A 21,546-nucleotide genomic window follows, 5' to 3' on the forward strand; every position below is an offset into this window, starting at 1 on the left:
AATACCAACGTAAATGAAATCGATTATTATTCGAGTAAGTTACACAAGTAGGCGGTAAATGCTTAATTTATTTAATTCGGTTCGATTGACTTGACCATGTAAAGTTATCTATTATCCTCATAACCATATTATTTTCCTGTATTGCAGCAATATTATCAGAAAAATATTCCTAATGTTTAATTCTCGATGTCACATATTACATTTTATTAATATAATACCTACCATTGCTTACTAATCAATTATGAGGAAAATCTATTTTTATTAAATGATTTGCCTACATTTATGTACATTTCCCCGGAAAACTGAAGCCATAGCACGAAGGTATCAAAGTATCAACTCAAATCAGTGTTAGACCCTTTGCTGCGGACTACCTAGCGGGTTTACCGAGGATCCGGCTCGAAAAACAGCAGTAGGAACAGCGTGGTTTTTAGTCAGTAAGAGTCTGACTCTCCCTCCCCCCTCGCCCAAGGCGGGAAAAGTCATTGAATGATTTTCCCCCTCAAAAAAAGACCCTTTTATTAGTCAACCACCGTATGGAACAACTTCTAGCTGATGAATCGTTATGAGTTGGCTATTATTGTGTAAAATAGATGACCATTCAAGTTTTCAAGCTACTCCAATCTATTAATATAAATTTCAATCTGTGCTGTAATACTTATAATTAAATTTCAACCACAGGAGACACTGTGGGCGACGCGATCCGCGCTTGTTTTTATGAACCAACACACAAGAACAGATAAGGTCCAGTAATAGTATTCTGTACCAGTAGCTAGTGCAAGGGGTGCTTTTCCACCAGAATGTGCCAAGTAGCTATGCTACGAAGATGTAATGGCTAAGCTCTGAAACTATGTGACCGTTTCAACCGATACTAAGCTATGTAGCTGCGCGAGGAAGATGCGCAGCTCGAGTACTTCCCAACTGCTTTCTTAGGATGATTTAACCCCTCAAACAAATATTATATTGCTTTGATATAATTATACTAACCCGCTTCAATCTCCTCAACTGCGCTAACTTGTAAGCTAGGAGCAGACCAATAACCTAACTCAGTGCCATCTAGATTGCTTTAGTTAAACTATAATATATTTATCATTATTGAATGTAGATGTCACTTCAAGTCACATTTTTTCCGAATTACATTGTTGTTTATAAATTACATTTTTGTTTATAAATACAGTTTATTTTAAGGAAAAATACAGTTATTACTAGACTGTAATACTTAATTTTGACTGCACAAAACAAAATGCGATTACATGAAAAGTTTTATCCCACAGAGAATATCCAATAGATGTCGCTAAAATCACTTTTCAACTAACTGTTGAAACGAAATTTTCTTCGAAATAATTAAGTTGCCAGTTGATTGTACTTAATTAATATGGTAGTAAAATACAAGATACAAAATTTAACAAACTAATGATCTCTGTATTTTTTTACAATATAAACAAATAAATACTTCATCCCAAATCAGAACAATGCCATCTTACGGAATATTGAGGTTTCACACCAAACACTTGTTGTCTGTCCATGAGCATTGTATCAACAAAACTTTTTACCGCTAGATGGCGTAACATTCAACTTAAATTTTGAAAAACATTCACTTTTAGTTTAGAATTTAATTAATAATCATTATTTTGTTATTTATTTATCGTTATAAATTGTGTCGAATTAACCTTTAACAACATTTTAAAAATCAATTTAAAATAAGGCCTAAATGGCAGCTAAATCGACTTAAAACATACCTACCTTTCTTTTTTTTAGAGGGATAATCATCCTATTACTTTTGCCTCCTTGGGCGAGACGAGCGGGAATGTCAGACTCTCTTACTGACTAAAAACTCGTTCGTACACCGCTTTTCGAGCCGGAGCCCCAGTAACCTGCTAGACAGTCCAAAGCACTACCCACCTAATCAAACGTTGCTCTATGAAGATCGGAGTGATACCACGCCCTCACAAAAAACGACGTGAAACAACGCCTGTGTTGTGTTTCGCCGTGTAAGTGAGGTTACCGGATGCTCAGTCCCACACTGGCATGACAACGCACTCATAACTTCTCTGGTGTTGCGGGTAGATTAGATTTGACACCAGAGGAGATAGAATACCATAAAATTTGTTGTGCCCGTATGAATAGCCTGCAAGGTAGGTACCTACTTACCTACGTTTAAGAATATGTAAACTCAACCACTGCGCACCCAGGCAGGGTACAAAACAACTAAGTAGGTAGGTACCTACTATAAAATCTATATAGGTATATATATATTATCCCCATTTTTAATCTAGCCAATTTAAAAAAATTGCTTATGAATAAATAATAATTATTTTTTGGAATCCTTAGAACATTAAGGTGCCTGCCTGCACCGTATCATTGTGTCACACCACCGTGATATAACAATAACACTCGCGCAAGCGTACCCACATTAAAATATTTGTCCGAAATCATTGAAGAAAAAGAGAGACAAAAATAATATTTTCTATAAATCGAATAAACAAAGAGTACTCTACATTTAAAACAAGTCAAGACCATGCAATGCTTTCTAATTTAGTCGTCTTATACGATCGAATAGTGTTGAAATTATGAAAAATGACAATCTATTATTTTACTTAGTACACGAGAAATAGAGTGTAGTTTAGTTTGCGGTCATTTGACGGCTGATGTCGGCCGCCATTTTCCACAATGGCCGTCAGAAACGCGACATCTATGCAGAGTTTAGTGTCATCGCGAGCGTGCGTAGCTTGGGTCGTGTGTGTTTTTATCAGCACTATATTGTTTGCATCCATTGTATAAATATGACACGAAAAATTGCTCGGTGTAGTCATAATTCATACGTATCTGTCGTGTTGTAACGGAAAAAAGTTTATTTACTATAAATCGTGTCGTGCCGTATTTTATTGGTCCGCTACATAGTAAAATAATGAATTTAACACGCCGCCGCAGTCTTCTGTTTGAATTGTCGTGAGCCTTGTTGTGGGATCGATTTTTAGGTGTTATTAATGAAATTACGGAGGTGCTCGCGAGTGATATTGTTACATAAAGAACCCGTTTTAAAACACTCCCGTTACGGTGGTGTTCAGTCTTGTTCGAGCTGTGGAGCGCTTATAATCGATAGAAGTTAATAAAAAATGCATATTTTCCCCATGGTTTCATAAAGGATCGGGTCAATACAGTGCCGGCTCGACCTACGTTACGAATGTTGTTGATTCTCGTTCAAAATGTGCTATTGTTGATGACTGCAGTGCGACCGATTTATTTAATTTTAAAGTGATTGTGATTATGACAACATACTTACTGTTTTGTTGTGCCACGGACTTTTCCACAGCAAGAGGTTAGTAAACAAATCCTTTTACAATAATCTTGTACACTCACCTGTAAGAGAAAATAGGAATTTATAGAAAATTATGTAAGGTTAGCTGTGATCAAGTTAGATCGTAGTAAATTCATGACCCGATGGCGGGAACTTAAATATTTTTTTAGGTCAAACCTCGGCAGGTCAGCCAGTTCGCCACCTGCGAGTGGCCAGTATTTTGTTTTAACTGCACCGCAATTATTTGAAAAAAGGTCGTGCTATGTCACCAGTTTATAAAATATAATGCCTGCATTCGATAAAAAGATAACAAAATACAGGAAAGATCGCGTGATTCCTCGTAAAAAACTATCGGAACTTGTAATCTACGTAGCATAATATTTGACATTATCAACCTGTAATTACATTCCGTTTTTTGTTACGAACTAACCTAATTTGTTTCTATTGAAAGTCTAAATAAAGAAATCTTACCAACTTTAGCCTAAAATGGGCTTAAACTACCTACAAACGTAGGTAATCTATGTTTACACACAAAAACTCACTCTTCTACTAATAAAATACCTAAATAACTAATAAAATCTTGTGATTCACAAACAAATGACTATAAGATAAAATTATTTGGTTTTGTTTTTCTTACTAGTTACATGCCATTTTCTTTTATGCCAGTAGTTGATTGGTACACTATGAATTGCCTAATAATTAAAACTTCCTTAGGAAAAAAACATAGGTTATAACACAACCGAATTTGTTTGAGTTTAGACTTTGGATAGTAAAAGATAAAGTACAGAGTCATTTATTTCAATCAGATCAAAAAAGGCATTTGGTTTTGAAAATTGTCAGTAAGAAATGTATGCCTAGTTATATTATTATATTAGACCTTTTTACAAATTGAATTTGCTATACAAGCTTATATTTTTCAACCATATTCACCACATATGTTTAGGTTATAACCAAAACGGGCTCAGCATTGTGTATTAAAATTCATGTATCAAATGAAGAATTTTGAGGGTTAAAATCCTGGTCTTTGCGTAAGAATCTTTCTGACATCATATAAGCACTCTGTCGGAGTTATATACATACTCTGTTAGTATGTATGTGTGAGGACCATGTTCGATCAAAGAGTCAGTATATTACTTTACCACTTGTGTTGCTATTGAAAAGTATGTAACTATATGTAAATGTTAGAGTATCTATAATTTCTGGAGCTGCGGACTACCTAGAAGATTCCCGGGGCCCCGGGTCGAAAAGTAGGAACGGGGCGGTTTTTAGTCAGTAAGAGTCTGGTGTTCCCTCTCGTCTTGCCTAAGGCCAGAGAAGTCATTGGATGATCTATAATTAACAAGTTCTTTGTCTTCAACTCTAATAAAAATATGAATAAATATCCAAAGATTTGTCATACATACATATTTACTTTATCTAATATGATGATATCATACTTATTATGGTATGTAAATCGTAATTATACAAGTTTGTTATTTAGGTACCTTATCATGATGCATATCATGTTTGAAATAAACTAAAAATCATGTTGCTTATTGTGAAGAGTCCCTCTGTGACTCGAAACTAGTTGAGCTTTTCTCCATTAATGTCAGTAAACCATACTTTTTAAGTAATAATTTAGTGTGTATCACAATAGTTAGTTATTATAAAAGTTTGTAATTATGTCCGGTGTATAGGATATTGGCAATAGACTCACCCCCTATTACATGGGACTTGTAACATAACTATTAAAGTGGTTGTTACATTGTCATAATCTTATATAATACAATAAATATATCATATAGTTAACTCTGTATACCTATTCGATTCTGTGATCTCGAGTGGTCTGGAGGTTTAAGATGCCCATGCATGAGAGTATGGCTTTGAAACCTACCAACAAATAATTGTTTTAGTGACTTTTTCCTAGTTCTATCTATGTAGGTACTTTGTAAGATTATTTAGATTTCACAAACAAATGTTGAAAGAAAACTGGCAAAGTAGTTATTAGTATAAGTGTCCTTATTACCATCAGATTGAATATTGCTGAACCAAGGTCTACTCTTTCGGGGAAGGGGGGAGAGTTTGTAACAAGTGACTTAGTAATTGCAGTTAGTAAAATAAAAGCGGTCTCTGATACACCGTCGATTTTTTTTATGAGACATGCAGGTAATCGAGCAGACATATTACCTGATGGTAAGCAATCGCCGCCGCCCATGGACACTTGAAACACCAGAGGCGTTACAAGTGCGTTGCCGGCTTTTTTGGGGGTTAGGAATTTAAGGGTTGTTGTTCGGGAATCGGGGTTTAGGAAGATTGGGAAGGGGGAATTGGGCCTCCGTTTTCTGTGAGGCCGTGGTATCACTCCGGTCGAGCCGGCCCATTCGTGCCGAAGCATGGCTCTCCCACACTTATAATCGATCGATCGACATCGATATTGTGTTTCGTAGTTACTCTTGAGTTGGAACATTGCAATGGGCGCCTCGCCCAATGTCGCCTCAAAAAATAAAATAATAATACTTAATATAGGTAGTTAGCTTAACTATAACTATTTACCTAAGTACCTAACAACTAAAATAATTTAATCTAGGTACGTTACATACCTATCCTCAGTATAAGGTATGCTAGACCTGTTCTTTGAAACCTGTTTTTTATACCTAGGCTATCTAGTTTTACACGGTACAGTAGGAACTCGATTATCCGGCTCCTGGTTATACGGATTCGCGATTATCCGCACTACCGACTCATTAAATTAAAATTACAAGTCGAATTTATGCAACGTAACGTACTTGTATTATGTAATGTAAGAAGATGTATCTCATAATAATTATTAATAAACATTGATTTTCATTCTTATGTGTTTATTGTTTTTAATAAATACATAACATCGTATGTACAACATAATATGTGTGCACAAAATTCGCTTTTCTTCGTAAATTCGATTATCCGGATTTTCGATTATCCGAATGCCTAACGACAATAATTAGTCCGGTTAATCGAGTTTCTACTGTATACGCAAACCGGAGGCACATCCTGTGTCTATTTTTCTATTTAAAACAAAAGTAGGTAGTTAATAAAAGTTTTTAGTTAGCAGGATAAGGTACCGATAGAAATTAATTTGTTAGAGGAGGCCTTTGTTCAGCAGTGGACGTCTCTCGGCTGAAGATGATGATGATGATGAATTACAACTAATTACCTACCTAGTAATGACCAATATCGATCTTTGTTGACGATTTTGCATCGAGATTGGCTATGAACTTTAAGTTCCCTAGCTACATCGCTACTAGCCTACTTTCAATTGTAGCGTGATATTTTATAACCTGTAGCGACGCAACATCACGCCTTTTTTATCCCCGAAGGGGTAGGCAGAGGTGCACATTATAGCACGTGTTATTACGTGTAGCCTTCGTCGATAAATGGACTATCTAACACAAAAATAATTATTCCATCTGGACCAGTAGTTTCGAAGATTAGCGCGTTGAAAGAAACTCTCCAGCTTTATATACGTGTAAGCGACCCGCCCCAGCTTCGCATGGGTGCAATGGTGATATATTATACCTGTATTATACATAAAAACCTTCCTCATGAGTTACTCTATCTATTAAAAAAAACCGCATCAAAATCCGTTGCGTAGTTTTAAAGATATAAGCGTTCATAGGGACATACAACATGACAGAAAAAGCGACTTTGTTTTATACTATGTAGTGATTAGTGTTGATTTTGGTCGAAAAAATATAGCAAAACCCTCTGATGTAGAGGACACTTCAGCTGTGGATTGTCTTTGTTTAGTTCATCTGTGGATTACATTAAAATAAAAAACTTTACCCCGCACTTTTACAGGATTTTCTCAGGTGTTTTTAAAAACAAACAAATTCGCTCAAACAGTTGTTCCGAGCGGGAATCGAATACGCAACACGTTGTGACGGTGTTGCTAAGACATCGCATCAACAGTGCAGTCAAAATCATCTTCTCTATATATATAATATAAAAATCAATTACTGTTCGTTTGTCTCGCCAAAACTCGAGAACAGCTGGACCGATTTGGCAAATTTTGGCCTGGAATAGTTTGTCAGGGAAGGTTTAATTAAAAGGTGAGAAAAAATATTCAAGGCGTTACGAAGCTTTCCGGGCCTGCTAGTTAGTTACCTATGTTAAAATTAAAATGAGAATTTGTAAATTAATATACTACAAATACATTTCTAGTTAAAAAAGGTTCAGGTTTATCAGTATTCGCTGCTGCCCGGTCTCAGTGAACAAATGCATGTAAGTAGAATCAGGTAACCAGACACCCGCTAATGCATTCTAAGTTCCACGTATTTAAGCACGAAATACAAAACTTGCTTAATGGATATAGTGGAAATGTTTAATTTTAACTTTCAATTTAACTGGTTAGTGCAGTGGTTGGGGAACTGATTGCTGCGTGACGTGTGGCGGGTTCGTTTTGCTGTGGAGGTACAGCAAAAGACTCCGTGCTAATAATAATAATTTTACTCAGAAAATGCCATTATTACTTTTTGCCGGCACGGGATTCGAACCCGCAACACGTTGTACAGCAGCCGGTCTTACCACTGCGCCAACCGTGCAGTTTATGTTAAAGTTACGTGTTAAATAAATCGTGATAGTTACCTACGTGATAACAAAATTCTATTTAGGTAACATAATTTTGTATAATTGACCTGTTTTATTGTAACTATTGTTTATATTTACAAGATAACGACAGTTCCCACGATATAATATGTCAATGGTATGACATTTATATGACTGGCATATTTATTGTGATTGTTAGTTATCACAGAATGCCAATCATAAGGGTGCTTTTCCACCAGAAATGTGCTAACATCTAACTACGTTGCTAAGTTGAACGGACTGGGCTGAGCTATGTTTTTTATATGGAAAAATGCGTCCTATGGATGGTTTCCTTACGTTAGTATCGGTGGAAACAGTCACATACGAGTAGTTTCACAACTTACCTAGTTTAAATCTTCGTAGCACCCTTGTACCTATCTACTATACATAACTTTAAGAAATAAACATTTTCTAATACTCAACTTGATTTTACCGTCGGCTTACCAAACTCTTAACTACTTCTGAGCCATACACACATACGAGTATAGTGGACTGTCCATAAGTCATCGATGTTGATCATAACCACCCAACAACGACACATTACTATCCAGCTACCATCCTGTATAATTACACCGCCTATAAGGCTAAATTATCAACAAAAAACCGGCCAAGTGCGAGTCGGACTCGCCCATGAAGGGTTCCGTAGCAGCGAGTAGATGACATAATATAAAAGTTATAAAATAACTTGGTTTTACATAGTGTTTGTATGAACGACAAAGTTATATTTGCGGTTTTTGAAAATGTTTTATTTCTTAAAAACTAATAATGATATCTGGTTCAAACCAATTTTCGTTGTTAGTTTCTATTGAAATCTACAGCATATATTTTTTTTAGTTTTCACTCATTTTTTCACTTTGGAAGCATCTAACTTTCAAACGGTTGATTTTGACGAAAAATGGTTTTAAGAACATCTATGTCTTTTTTAAAGACCTATCCATAGACATACATCACGGATATGTTAGCTAAAAAAAATTTTTTTTGAGGCAGTTCCATGTATGGAGTGCCCCCCTTTAATTTTTAAATTTATTAATTTTTATTCAAAATTCGAATAGCGGTTAACAAAATACATCAACCTACAAAGTTTCAACTATGTAGGCCCAACAGTTTCGGAAATAAATGGCTGTGACATACGGACGGACGGACGGACAGACAGACGGACAGACAGACAGACATGACGAATCTATAAGGGTTCCGTTTTTTGCCATTTGGCTACGGAACCCTAAAAACTGTCATTTTAAAAAGCCCCAACCATGTACACACGACAAAATATCAAGCTACACAAGTCCACTTTATCAAGATCTCCCTTTGTACAACGCTTCCTCACATTCGACGGTCAGTTTATACTGGTCGTGTATAACTTGATATGTAGCCGTGGGTAGAAGTACATAATTGCCACAATTTGCCCTGATCGTCAACTAATTGCGGGTGTACCATTGCCTGTGCTTGCTAACTACCCGACAGATTGCATTTAAGTGATTAACTGTGCACTTATAAAGTTGAGCTGTTTGGGGATGCAATATCATAAAGGTTTTGTTACGATCTGATGCGAGTCTGTACTAGCAGTAGTAGTGGTTTAATAGAGGGCTTAATTGTTTAAGTAGGTAACTATGAATCATGTTCAAGACTTGTTTTACCAACCTTTAAATTGAGTTTTTAATTAAAGATTGTATTTGGTTCCTAATTTTGGCACCTAATTTAACGACTATCGCTACAACCCAGCGATTAACTTGTCATTTAAACCCTAAGTATGTCGTATGATATTACTAAGAAATTTTCGAAAGACCGAAAAAAGCTCAGTACCTAATACTTTGCCCGACCCGGGAATCGAACCCGAGACCCCTTGTTCGGCAGTCGCACTTGCGTCCACTCGACCAACGAGGCAGTCTTATAAGTTTGTAAAAAACTAATCATCATCATCATCAGCCGAGAGACGTCAACTGCTGAACAAAGGCCTCCTCTGAATAAAACTAATAACTAGTTATAATAGCGGATTATTTTGTAAAACCATGAACGGGGTAGTTCATGGTTTTACAGAAAATCTCTTCAAAGCATCTAATCACCACTAGTTAACTAACTAGTTACCAAAAAATAAAAGATACCCAACACTAGACACTACAAAAGCAAGTAATACCGCATTATTGCCGCGAATTTAACGAGGATTTTATGTTCTTAATACTCTCTTTATGCTCCGGTATAAAACTTGAGGATCTAATAAAGGGGGGGGGGGGGAGACACAGATTTCCTACTTTTAGGGTGATTTTCTACCAGAGATGTACTATGTTTGTAGCTATGCTGCGAGGATGTTATATAATATCCCAGCAAACATTTTTGTCATATAATCAAACATTTATATAACTTTGAGTCGTATTAAAGTTATTTTACAGTAGTTTTTATAACTCTTCGTCGTGTACTGGTACCTTATCTGACCGAATAGTCATATACATTTTTGGTCGTATTATAATGTCATATAGACGTTATTACGACTTTTTTATACAATCATCGTATAATAGTGTCTACGACGACATCTTTATAACTTACATACACAACTGTTTCGTCGTGTAAACGTTTTCGTAGTATAAACGTCGTAATACTGACAATTTTGTCATATAATTACCTTTTACACGACTGCTATACGGACAATTGTTGTTTAAACATAATATTAGTAACCATTACATATAAGTCGAATATTAGTCTTAAGAACGACCTCTACACGTCCTAAAGTATCACAAACATGATAATACGACTGCTATATAATTAATAGTCATGTTAAAGGTTTATAATCACCTTGTATACCACTTCCACCATTTTTAAATCAAATTTATAATATTTATTTACAATGAACTCGCAGCTTATTGGTCGGGAAGTTATATAGTTGTCATATAACGCAGTCACATAGTAAATTATTCATAAAAATATGTGATAACATTAAAATTTTGAAGGCGCATTAAAAATTTGTTAAAAACTAACTTCACATTAATCAGTAAACTTGATTGCCCAATGGTTTACAACTGATGGAATGGTTTTATCACCTCAAATAACAAGAAAAAAAAACAAAATAAATACCGCTGTCAAAAACACTACTCCATTAAAATAATATTTTATAATATTCGTTCTTAATATAATCTTTAATCGACCATTACATACCGATTACATCATATAAAAATCATATTTGTGACATTAAGTCGAATACACGTCGCACCAGCTACCACTACACATCATGTAGTCAAATCGCCGACGCGTATATGACTACTATGCGACTAATTAGGTGTTTTATATGACTGTTATACGAAACTCTTAGCGCCTTAAGTTATATAAAATGGGCCCAAATGCCGTCGAGTAAACGTCCTTATGACGTTTATACGACTAGACTAAATAACATTAAGTTGTTACCAAAACGTCTACTCGACGTCTTAAATGTTTGTTGGGGCTAGGCTGTGAAACTTCCGGAGCTGCGGACTACCTAGCGGGTTTACCGGGGCTCCGGCTCGAAAAGCAGGAGAAGGAACGGGGTGGTTTTTAGTCAGTAAGAGTCTGACACTCCCTCTCGCCTCGCCCAAGGCGAGAAAAGTCATTGGATGATTTTCTCCCCTCAAAAAAAAAAAAAAGGCTGTGAAACTATGTGACCGCTTCCATTGATACGAGATACTAAGCTATGTAGCGGTGCGAGTAAGATGTGCCACCCCACGAGGAAGATACGTAACTCGAGTATGCGATGTATCGATAATAAGGAAACCATCCATAGCACTTGTCCATATCACGCATTCATAGCACACATCTATAGCACGAATCCATAGCACGCATCTTTCCATATAAAAAAATCCACCAGTGCAAAACTATAGTACCAATGAATATGATTGGTGGAAGCCATACGCATCCACAACAACGTAGCATAGCACATCTCTGGTGGAAAAGCACTCTTAAGTTTTTATGAGGCTTTGTGTTGCTAAATACTGTATAATCTAGAATATAGGCTACAAGTTATAAAATCTAGAATTGTGCTCCGTATCTGGTAACTAGGTAGTGTTTTTTTTAACGTTGCCCCACACTAGGATTTTCTCCTGTGTCGTGGGTGCGTTTACAAACATACAAGTTCACATACACATGACACCCAGACCCGAAACAACAATTTGTGGATCACACAAAGAGTTGCTTCGTGCGGGAATCGAACCCGCTACCCGTTGCGCGGCAGCCAGTTGCCCAGCCACCGCACTAACCGTGCAGTCACCGTGCAGTTACGCACTCAGTTTTCATAAGTTTGTTTCATTTTAACTAGGAAGGTACAAAAAAAGATCTCTCATCGATGTAACGCGCTGCTCGGCTTCTATTGATCGTAACGTGATATTTTATAGCCTACTAGCTTCTGTCCGCGTTCCAGTGTTGTTCCAGACCATAATCTACCTTTGTTTTAAATTTTATCCCGGTCCCTATAGCCGTTTTCACGTGATTAAGTAACAAACAAAGATATAGAGACACTTACTCACAAAACGCAAGCGTTGTTTCACGATGGTGTTCTTTGAGGTCGTGGTATCACTCCGGTTGAGCCGGCCCATTCGTACCGAAGAATGGCTCTCCTACTCTACTTACAAACATACTGTATGTTATCTGCGTTCTCATCTTATAGTTACCAGACATAGGTAAAGATTTTAATCGAAAAGAAAGACCTAACTAGTACGTTTCAAGTGAAAAGGTTAACCTTTTCATTGGTTTAATATAAACGTCCATTACACAACACACCTTAATGCCATTAAAGTTTCACTTTCAAAATTAAATGTCATTGCTGTAAAGAATTGGTTTAATTTTAAAACGATATCGGATTTTTGCGGTTGAAATATAAAACTATATAGCTTTTAATAATAAATTGTCTGATAATGACGAAATGGTTGAAATTATATTTTCTGAGTAAATGGCCTTGAATTTCTCTGTAAATTGTTTTAAGTATTTATATTTTAAGTGTGACTATATTCATTTTATAAATAATAACTATATTTTAAATAGCGGCTTTTACATTTTAATTTTTATGGTATATAAGCCGGTGAACGAGCAGACGGATCACCTGATGGTAAGCAATCGCCGCCGTTCTTTGCCGGCCTTAGTTAATTTAATGGTTTTTGGGGAATCGAGGATTATTGGAAAGATTGGGAGGGGTTGGGTGTAATTGGGCCTCCGCTAATCTCACTTAGACAACGAAACACAACGCAAACAACTTATTACTTTTAAATTGAAAAACTATAATTTCTATGTTCATGTACTAACTATACTGATGTAGTTATAAATGTTATGTCATGTACATAATGTCTTCACTACACAGTATAAAACAAAGTCGCTTTCTCTGTCCCTATGTCCCTTTGTACGCTTAAATCTTTAAAAAACTACGCAACGGATTTTGATGCGGTTTTTTTAATAGATAGAGTGATTCAAGAGAAATGTTTATACATGTATGGATAATAATGAGTAATAGGTGTTATGTATGTATAATACATGCATAATAAATCACCATTGCACCCAAGCGAAGCTGGGGCGGGTCGCTAGTAACACAAAACACAGACAGTAACTTTAAACCACATCTTTAAACTAAAACTGCATTCCTAAACCTAAGTACTAAGTCTAGTGCACATCGTGTATCTAAAGAACTGGAGACCAAAGGACAAAAACAAGGCTGTATGGAAGTAAACGGCGTTTCGCTAGAGGTGCGCTAAGAATGGAGAGGTGACACGATATAAAGGGGTCGAGTCGAGAGCCCTGTACTCTAGCACCCTTCAAATTATACAGGTGAACGTTTAGAGATGGGATTTGGTGTTGTCGATAGTATGTTTTTCTTTTTGTTTAATTGTTTTGAGGTTTGTTAAATTGTCTCGTTGAAGTCGTGTAGCTGTATATATATACTATATTGGAGATTTCAAACCTAGGAACGTATATGAAATATTAAGAACGTATCTAGCTTTTTTAATCTTATTTTATTTAGGGGTTTTTAACTAAGATATGACAACCCCATTATACCATTTTTACGCAGTGGCTACTCTTGATCTAGTTTTTTTTTTAGCAAAATTATTTGTATATAAAGAACTGGTTTTAAATGTTTGCTGAAATAGGTGTGCAATTTATTATAAGGAATACATTTTAAAAAATAATTACTGCATTCAAATAATCAGATGACTTAGTTACCAATTAATTTAGACACGATGAAAGTTTATGTATTTAGTTACACGTTTTTACCGGTAACATGGGAACATCAACGTTGACAATCAAAATATTGCGTTTATTAAAAATATAATAATCATAACTTCTAATACACATTTCCAAAAAAACCGGGGCTAAAAATCAGAATCACAGCAAAAATAAATTAAACATAGACATCGACAAAAAATGTTAATCGATATCCAGCACAGCACTACGGCTCTTGACTGCCGTTGAGCGGTAGCAAGATTTTCCTGCTTACATCGCTTAAAAAAAGCGAAAGGTCACGGGGTCGCGATGTTTCGGTAGCTCCGGAGGTCGGAATTTATAATTTTTGCTTACCACCCCATCGTTTAGGACTTTAAAACAATCGATTCGTTTGTTTTGGTCAGTTTTGATAAAATGTAATGTTATTTTTGTCAGTAAACAGGCTACGTAGTCATGTGGAGTGCTAAGTGGAATGTATTTTGTTACCAGCGTTTCTCTTCCCGCTATACGACAAGGCCGATAGCATCCGAAAACCGCTGAACTGCAAAAAATAAAAACTCGAGCTGCGCATTTTTCTCGCACATTGCTTAGTATCAGTGGAAACGATTACATAGTTTCACAGCTTAGCTATTACATCTTCGTAGCATACCTACATAGCACATCTCTGGCGGAAAATCACCCTCAGATCAGTTATAAATTTTCAGGGTTACAAAACTTCTTTTGTATTACCCCCTAAACGAGGAACATACGGGTCAAATAACGAACAGAAAATAAATGTCACATTCGTAATATATTTAAATTTAGTTCCATAAACTGCCGTCGATTAAAGTACGAGCGCTGCAATCGTTTTCAATCATCTGATTGTCATTCAATAAAGCCGGTAGGCCACGATTGCTGAGCGCAATTGACAACAATACGTTATTTTAATTCATGGGATTGATTGATGGTTTAATAATGTACTTGATCGTCGGTACAATATCAAATGGAAGATTATTAGTGTGTCATTTAGCTATGGTTTAATAGAATAGAATAAAACTATTTTTAACACCTAACTAACATAACGTTTAATCTCCGAGAAGTCAGTAGCTTTTGTAGTTACACACAGTTATATAAAACCCAGCAGTTATGTTATTATTAGCGTCATGTCAAAGGGTAAACATATTGCCATATTGAGAAAACGGGAATGAAAAGTACCCTTAGTACGAGTTTGCTTTACGTTCAAAGTAATTGAAACGAGAGTTCGTTTGGCGGTCTGATGGGTTGGTTATCTCGACCGTTTTAAGAAAACAAAAAAAGAAAGGTTCCTCACCATGTTTTCCTTCACTGCTTGTCAGTAGTATCTAAATAATCTTAGAAAGCACATATTAACTCAAAATAACTAAGTCAAATTGGTATTTGCCAGGTTTCGAACCATCATGCATGAGAAGCGGACCACTTTTACCCGACTGCCAAGGAAGGGTTATGTTTTTCGCGCGTATCTTGTATGTATGAGCCTAATATATCCCCGAAGGGGTAGGCTTTATTACCTCATTTCTTTGAAACGGCTTGATGGATTTCGACAATCAGGGCATCGTTGGATTCGTCTTAATTACCCAAGTGTTCTTAGATATGTGACGTAAAACAAAAACCAACATGGCGGCCGTGAGGCGCCCTAGATAAAGTCGAAAAAAACTTTTTTTTATTTGCTACAATATGGGTATCAAATTAAAGAGCTCATCATGAGGATTCCAAAATGGTATATCACTGACATATAAAAAAAAATACTATGTGCAATTAGGTTCTTTATTATCCAAACTAAATACTCGTATAGGTACTACGCGACGCGATTGACTAGCGGTTTCTGAACTGTCGTTTCGTGTCGCGGGTGAAATCTTGAGAAACACATAGCCGTATTATAACTAACTAAAAAGTGTTAAATAAAAATAAATAAATTAAAAAAATTAAAAAACCCGACTGCATAAAAAACACTTTAAATAAAAACTGAAAAGTAAAAAACAAGCTTAGTCTAAAAGTGTAGGGAGATAGCAATGCTATTACCACAAAATTAAATAATTTCATAATCAATACACAAAAAATAATAATCTTATGCGAAACATAATTGAGTGTAACAGTCGGGACCCATTAAATAAACTAGACTAAAATCATTCAATATGGTGTTTTTTATGTAGTCGTTATCGTTGTGTGTTGTGTTTTTTATGCAGTCGGGTTTTTTAATTTTTTTTATTTATTTATTTTTTTATCATTTGAGTTATAAGCCCCATGCAATGGAGGGTGAGCCGCGTAAGCCTATTGTCATATACTGGACACAATTCCAGCCTCCGTGGTAGTAGTACTACTGAGAAATTTTCGAAAAACCGAACTGTGAATTACCTACACAAATGGCGCTTAAATAACCTAAATAAATATATCCAAAAATAAAAAAAGGGAAAACTGATTACGTAAACAAAAACAGGGAGCTGTTACTTTACTTTTTGACACTTTTTTGCTCCGTGTTTTGACACTTTGCCTTCTCAAAACAAAAAATCTTTAGCAGCTGTTGACGTGTTTGAAATAGAACGAGTTTGCTGGCCCGTCCCACAAATATTTTGGTTTTTTTAGTTAGGGAGTGATCTTGTAACGAATTTATGGTGTATAGGGAATGCAGTCGGTCTTGTGAGATTAGTGAAATTGCCATAGTTAGTTACTAAAGGATTATTGTTTGATTTTAATTTTAATTTTGATTTTAATTTTGATTTTGATTTTAATTTTGATTTTGATTTTAATTTTGATTTTGATTTTAATTTTGATGTTGATTATGATTTTAATTTTGACTTTAATTTTAATTTTGATGTTGATTATGATTTTAATTTTGATTTTAATTTTAAATTGTGTTTGACATGAATTTAATGTTTAATATAATATGTATGACAATGTGTGAAAATTGTAATGTTTTAAAATGGGAATCATTTCCCGATAAATAAATGATTATTTATATTTATTTATTATTAGAAGAAGAAGAAGTTGAAGAGAAGATTTCTTTTTGTTTCTTTAAATTTTTATTTTATAGTTACGTACCTACGTCACAGTAGAAGTACTAAACTACCCACTTAAAATTCATTAAAATAAACTAGTTTCTGCGTCAATCTCCGTTCGCGTAATTTTACGCAAAAAAACTATTCCAATTTTCGAGAAAAATCTCCTGAAAATAGGTGTATGTTTATTTTAGTTCTATTATTTTTATTAAGTACTTAATAAAAATAATTATTTTTTTTGACGTTGAATGAGATCGAAACGTGACGGCGCGACGTTCGGCATTCGGAGCTCTGATTGGTTGGTGCATTTTCGGCTCGTACTAAGTGTAAGTATACAAGGTACTTATTATTCTGTGGTACTACTAGTAAATGTACTAAGCCCTCTGTTTTACGTCAATGGGTTAACCACAATTAGGTAGGTATAGGATTCTTACTTGGTCCTATTATTGAAGAACTATGTATAAAAAAATAGTAAACACAATATGCCTTTTCGTTCAAGGATTAATCACCGTAGGTACTAATAGTATTTAACCCAATCCTTAGCAATTGTTTTCGGAACAAAATCGTAATTAAATAATAGTTAAAGTAATCAAAGTTAATAGTAAGTTAAAATAATAATCATTAAATGTCTCTGAGTACGACAGTATATGACGTGATTTTATTTTAAATCACTACATCTCATAATCTATACACAATACCCTTTCTACAATAGTCGGTAAACTACCTATTTGTTTACAAAAAACAACAAAATCTTCACGCTTCTGTCCTCAAACCAGTGGTTGAGCAGCACGTATTGTGGATCCGACACAGTTTTTTACTAACATTCAATTTACCACGGGAACTAGATAACTTTATAAAAAGCGTCCCTAATCTACTAATTACCGTTAATAATTGTGTAAAAAGTAAAAATACAGTGGGAGAATGATTCAAGTTAGTTCAGACTACCTAGTGGGTTTACCGGGGCTCTCGATCGGCCGAAGTATGAACGGGGTGGTTTTTAGTCAGTAAGAGTCTGATACTCCGTTTCGCCTCGCCCAAGTCGGGAGAAGTCATTGGATGATATCCCCCATAAAAAATTGTTCTGTACTCTTAATTAATAGGAGATTGCTCTGATTGGTTGGTTTATTTGAGCCGGCAAATCAGAGCGTCGAACGCGCTCTCGTCTCAATTACTTTTAACGTAAAGCAAACTTGTACTTAGGGTACAGGCAGTCTGATTGTAAATCGACACTCATCCATCTCCTAATCTGCTGTGGACTACCTAGCGGGTTACCGGGACTCCGGCTCAAAAAGTACGAGTCTGAAACTCCTTCTCGCCTCGCCCGAGATGGAAGAAGACATTTAATGAAACGAAATGATGGACCAACCAATCAGATGCGCCGAACGCGCACTCGTTTCGTTTTCGTACAACGTAGTTAAAGCAAACTCGTACTAAGAGTACTGAAAGTTTGTAGTAGTGAACTAGTGTTAACTATAAACAACTTATTTAACCTACAAACATTGGTAAAACCGCTAACGAAAGACAAGAAGTTCATAACATTTAGGTATTTCAATACTAAAAGTAGGCTACAGACAGACCACAGTGAAAAACAAAACACACAAGACGTTGTCGCGTCGAGTTTGTCAAGAGAATGATTAATGCATGCCGCCATCTTTGTTTTTTCAAACTGCAACCATCGGCGACTTTCATCTCTCCAGCTGTTTGATGTTGGTTAGTTTAATTGTGTTAATTAGGTGTTTATTGTTGCTTATTTAGGTTGTTTACTAAAGACTAGGTTCTGCCAACGATTTCGCTCGCGTACAGGGATAAAAAAGTAAGGGGCAATCTCTTGTTAGTTATGCTAAAAATATATGTCATTGGAATTCGTTGACTATCAAAATTAAGAACAGGTCTTAGGGTACTTTTCCTCCAGAGATGTGCTATGTTGCTATGCTACGATGTAATTAATAGCTAAGCTGTGAAACTATTTGACCGTTTCGACCAATACTAGGTAAGCTATGTAACTGTGCTAGGGAGATACGCAGATAGAGTAGTTAGTTATGCGCTGCGGACTACCTAGCGGGTTTACCGGAGCTCCGGCTCGAAAAGCAGGAGAAAGAACGGGGTGGTTTTTAGTTAGTAAGAGTCTGACACTCCCTCTCGCCTCGCCCAAGGCGGGAGAAGTCATTGGATGATTTTCCCCCCTCAAAAAAAAAAAAGAGTAGTTATGCGATGTATCGGTCGCATACTCGATCCCAAATCTCTGACAAGTTATGAAGTTTCTGTCAAAAATCGATCGTTATCCAAATATATAGGTTGCTTATGGGCAGACGTGCTCCATCGTAGGCCGCATTATCGCATACCATTAGGCGAGATAGCGGCCAAACGTCGGCCCATTTAACATAAAAAATGTATTTTGGATTGACATCGATTAATTATTAATTTAGGTTATTAGTGGTTTCCATGAGTAGGTAAAAAAAAACATCCCCACAAACTTCAAGCGGTTTTAAGGCTATTTTTTTAGAGTAAAAGGCTCTAGCCTTTTTCCAAAACACTATCAGCTTATTCACAGAAGAAAGAAAGAAAAACAGATTATTTGCACCGTTACAAAATATTGCAGGTAAAACAAGAAAATAATTTCAAAAGTAAATAAATAAGCACCACGGCGCGAAAAAAGCCAGTGCTCAGCTAAAATGCTGTAGCCTGAACAAGTCTACGCTGATTTTCAGCACTAGTCAGTTGTGATACACTAGAACTATGAATGGACGTTTTTTGAGGCCGGAAAATCATCCAATGATTTCTCCCGTCTTGGGCGAGGCGAGAGTGTCAGACTCTTACTAACTAAAAACCACCCCGTTCCTACTCCTGCTTTTCGAGCCGGAGCTCCGGTAAACCCGCTAGGTAGTCCGCAGCTCTGAATCAGATGTAGTATACTAGTCTAGTCATATAGGTACCTACCTAACTATTTGAAAATAGCACAGACAAGGTCCAAATTTCTTTGGCCACCAAATTCTTAGAAACACCAAACTAAAAAGTTCAAATATCTTCGTTCCAAGTATTACAACAATAACTACAGAGCATTAGGGAACTTTTAAATGTAAACGGCCAATGTAACTTGGCCCTTAGGACGTCAGGTTGCTCTTGCTAGAGAGGGATGCAAATAGAAATGGGCGTAATGTGTGACAAGGATAGGGATATCTTGAAACAAGTTTGTGTTGGTCAAGCTGTTTGTATATTTGTCTTTAATTATTGTCTTTGATGTCCTGTTATATTAGTACATAATGAATTATGTTGAATGTTCTGTCACAGAATAATAAGTAAAGTTCTGTTCTTAGAATTGAACTGATTTACTCGTTAGTTTATTGGTTTGCTTTACTAGTTATTGGGTGTTAAGTTTTCAGTTCGATTCGTTACTGGGAGAGGTGAAGCGTTATGTTGTAAGCCGGTAAACGAGCAGACGGATCACCTGATTGTAAGCTTTCCTGATGGACACCCAAAACACCAGAGCCGTTACAAGTGCGTTGCCGGCCTTTTGGGGGTTAGAAATTTAAGGCTTGTTGGGGAATCGGGGATTGGGAAGGGGGGTAATTGGGCCTCCGGTAACCTCACTCACACTACAACGCTAGCGTTGTTTCACGTCGGTTTTCTGTGAGGCCGTGGTATCACTCCGGTCACGCCGGTCCATTTGTACTAACTATATCTATACTAACTAATAAATAAAGCTGACGAGTTTGTTGAATGCGCTAATCTCCGTAATTACTGCTCCGATTTGAATAAATTATTTTTGTTTTGGATAGCCCATTTATCGAAGAAGGCTATAGGCTAATACAACATCACGGTAAGATCAATAGGAGCCTAATAGGGCGGGTGATACCGCGTAGTCAAACATAATTTTCGATTCTATAAACAAATAAATACACAGACAGGATTTTGTTTTATAATACTCAAAGGTACCTTGGATTAACGTCACTGGCAGACCACTTGTACACCCGTTAGGGTTTACAATAGTCCTGTAGCCTCAGGCGTGTACCTCAGTCTTGTCACAAAGAAATGAGGACAAACTAACATTATGTCCATTTCTTATAGTATAAAAGGGACAGAAACTGTCTGTCTGTCTCTTTCAGTCTACGTTTAATCCCTTGTCTAGTGTGGAGGTCGGTTTGAAATATATTAAATTCTTATTATCATTACAAGGGCAAAAGTTTGTGTGTGTTTTTTGCTCGATCACGTCCTAAAGGCTGATTGGAATGGAATGAAATTTAGAATAATGGTAGATTATGATCTAAAAGAACACGTAATTGAGCTAGTTTTATCCCATGTCTTAGAAATACGACCCGAGTCTTTTCAAGGTCAGAGTGAATAGGTACTTTCTAAGTCTGTGTGCTCCATCTTCGGCCACATCTATGGTTCGCCGTCCTGGAAGTAAGCTGGTTGGTGGCCACACGCAGACTTAACAACGTAAAAAAATGTAAATGCGGGGGAAGCCCAGCTAGTAAT

The 21,546-nt window shown here is 36.2% G+C and overlaps 1 protein-coding gene across 2 annotated transcripts in view; it reads left to right on the forward strand.

Annotated features, from left to right (window-relative positions):
- The first annotated feature begins 2,688 nt into the window (after positions 1–2,688).
- Positions 2,689–21,546, forward strand: part of LOC118280315 (uncharacterized) — a 227,547-nt gene continuing 208,689 nt past the window's right edge. For both annotated transcript variants that reach the window (XM_050702181.1, XM_035600280.2), the window contains exon 1: positions 2,689–3,316. The gene's annotated coding sequence lies outside the window, so the exon portion shown is untranslated. The remainder of the gene's footprint in view (positions 3,317–21,546) is intronic.

This window comes from Spodoptera frugiperda, chromosome 21, assembly GCF_023101765.2.
Source record: "Spodoptera frugiperda isolate SF20-4 chromosome 21, AGI-APGP_CSIRO_Sfru_2.0, whole genome shotgun sequence".
Classification (NCBI taxonomy): Eukaryota; Metazoa; Arthropoda; class Insecta; order Lepidoptera; family Noctuidae; genus Spodoptera; species Spodoptera frugiperda.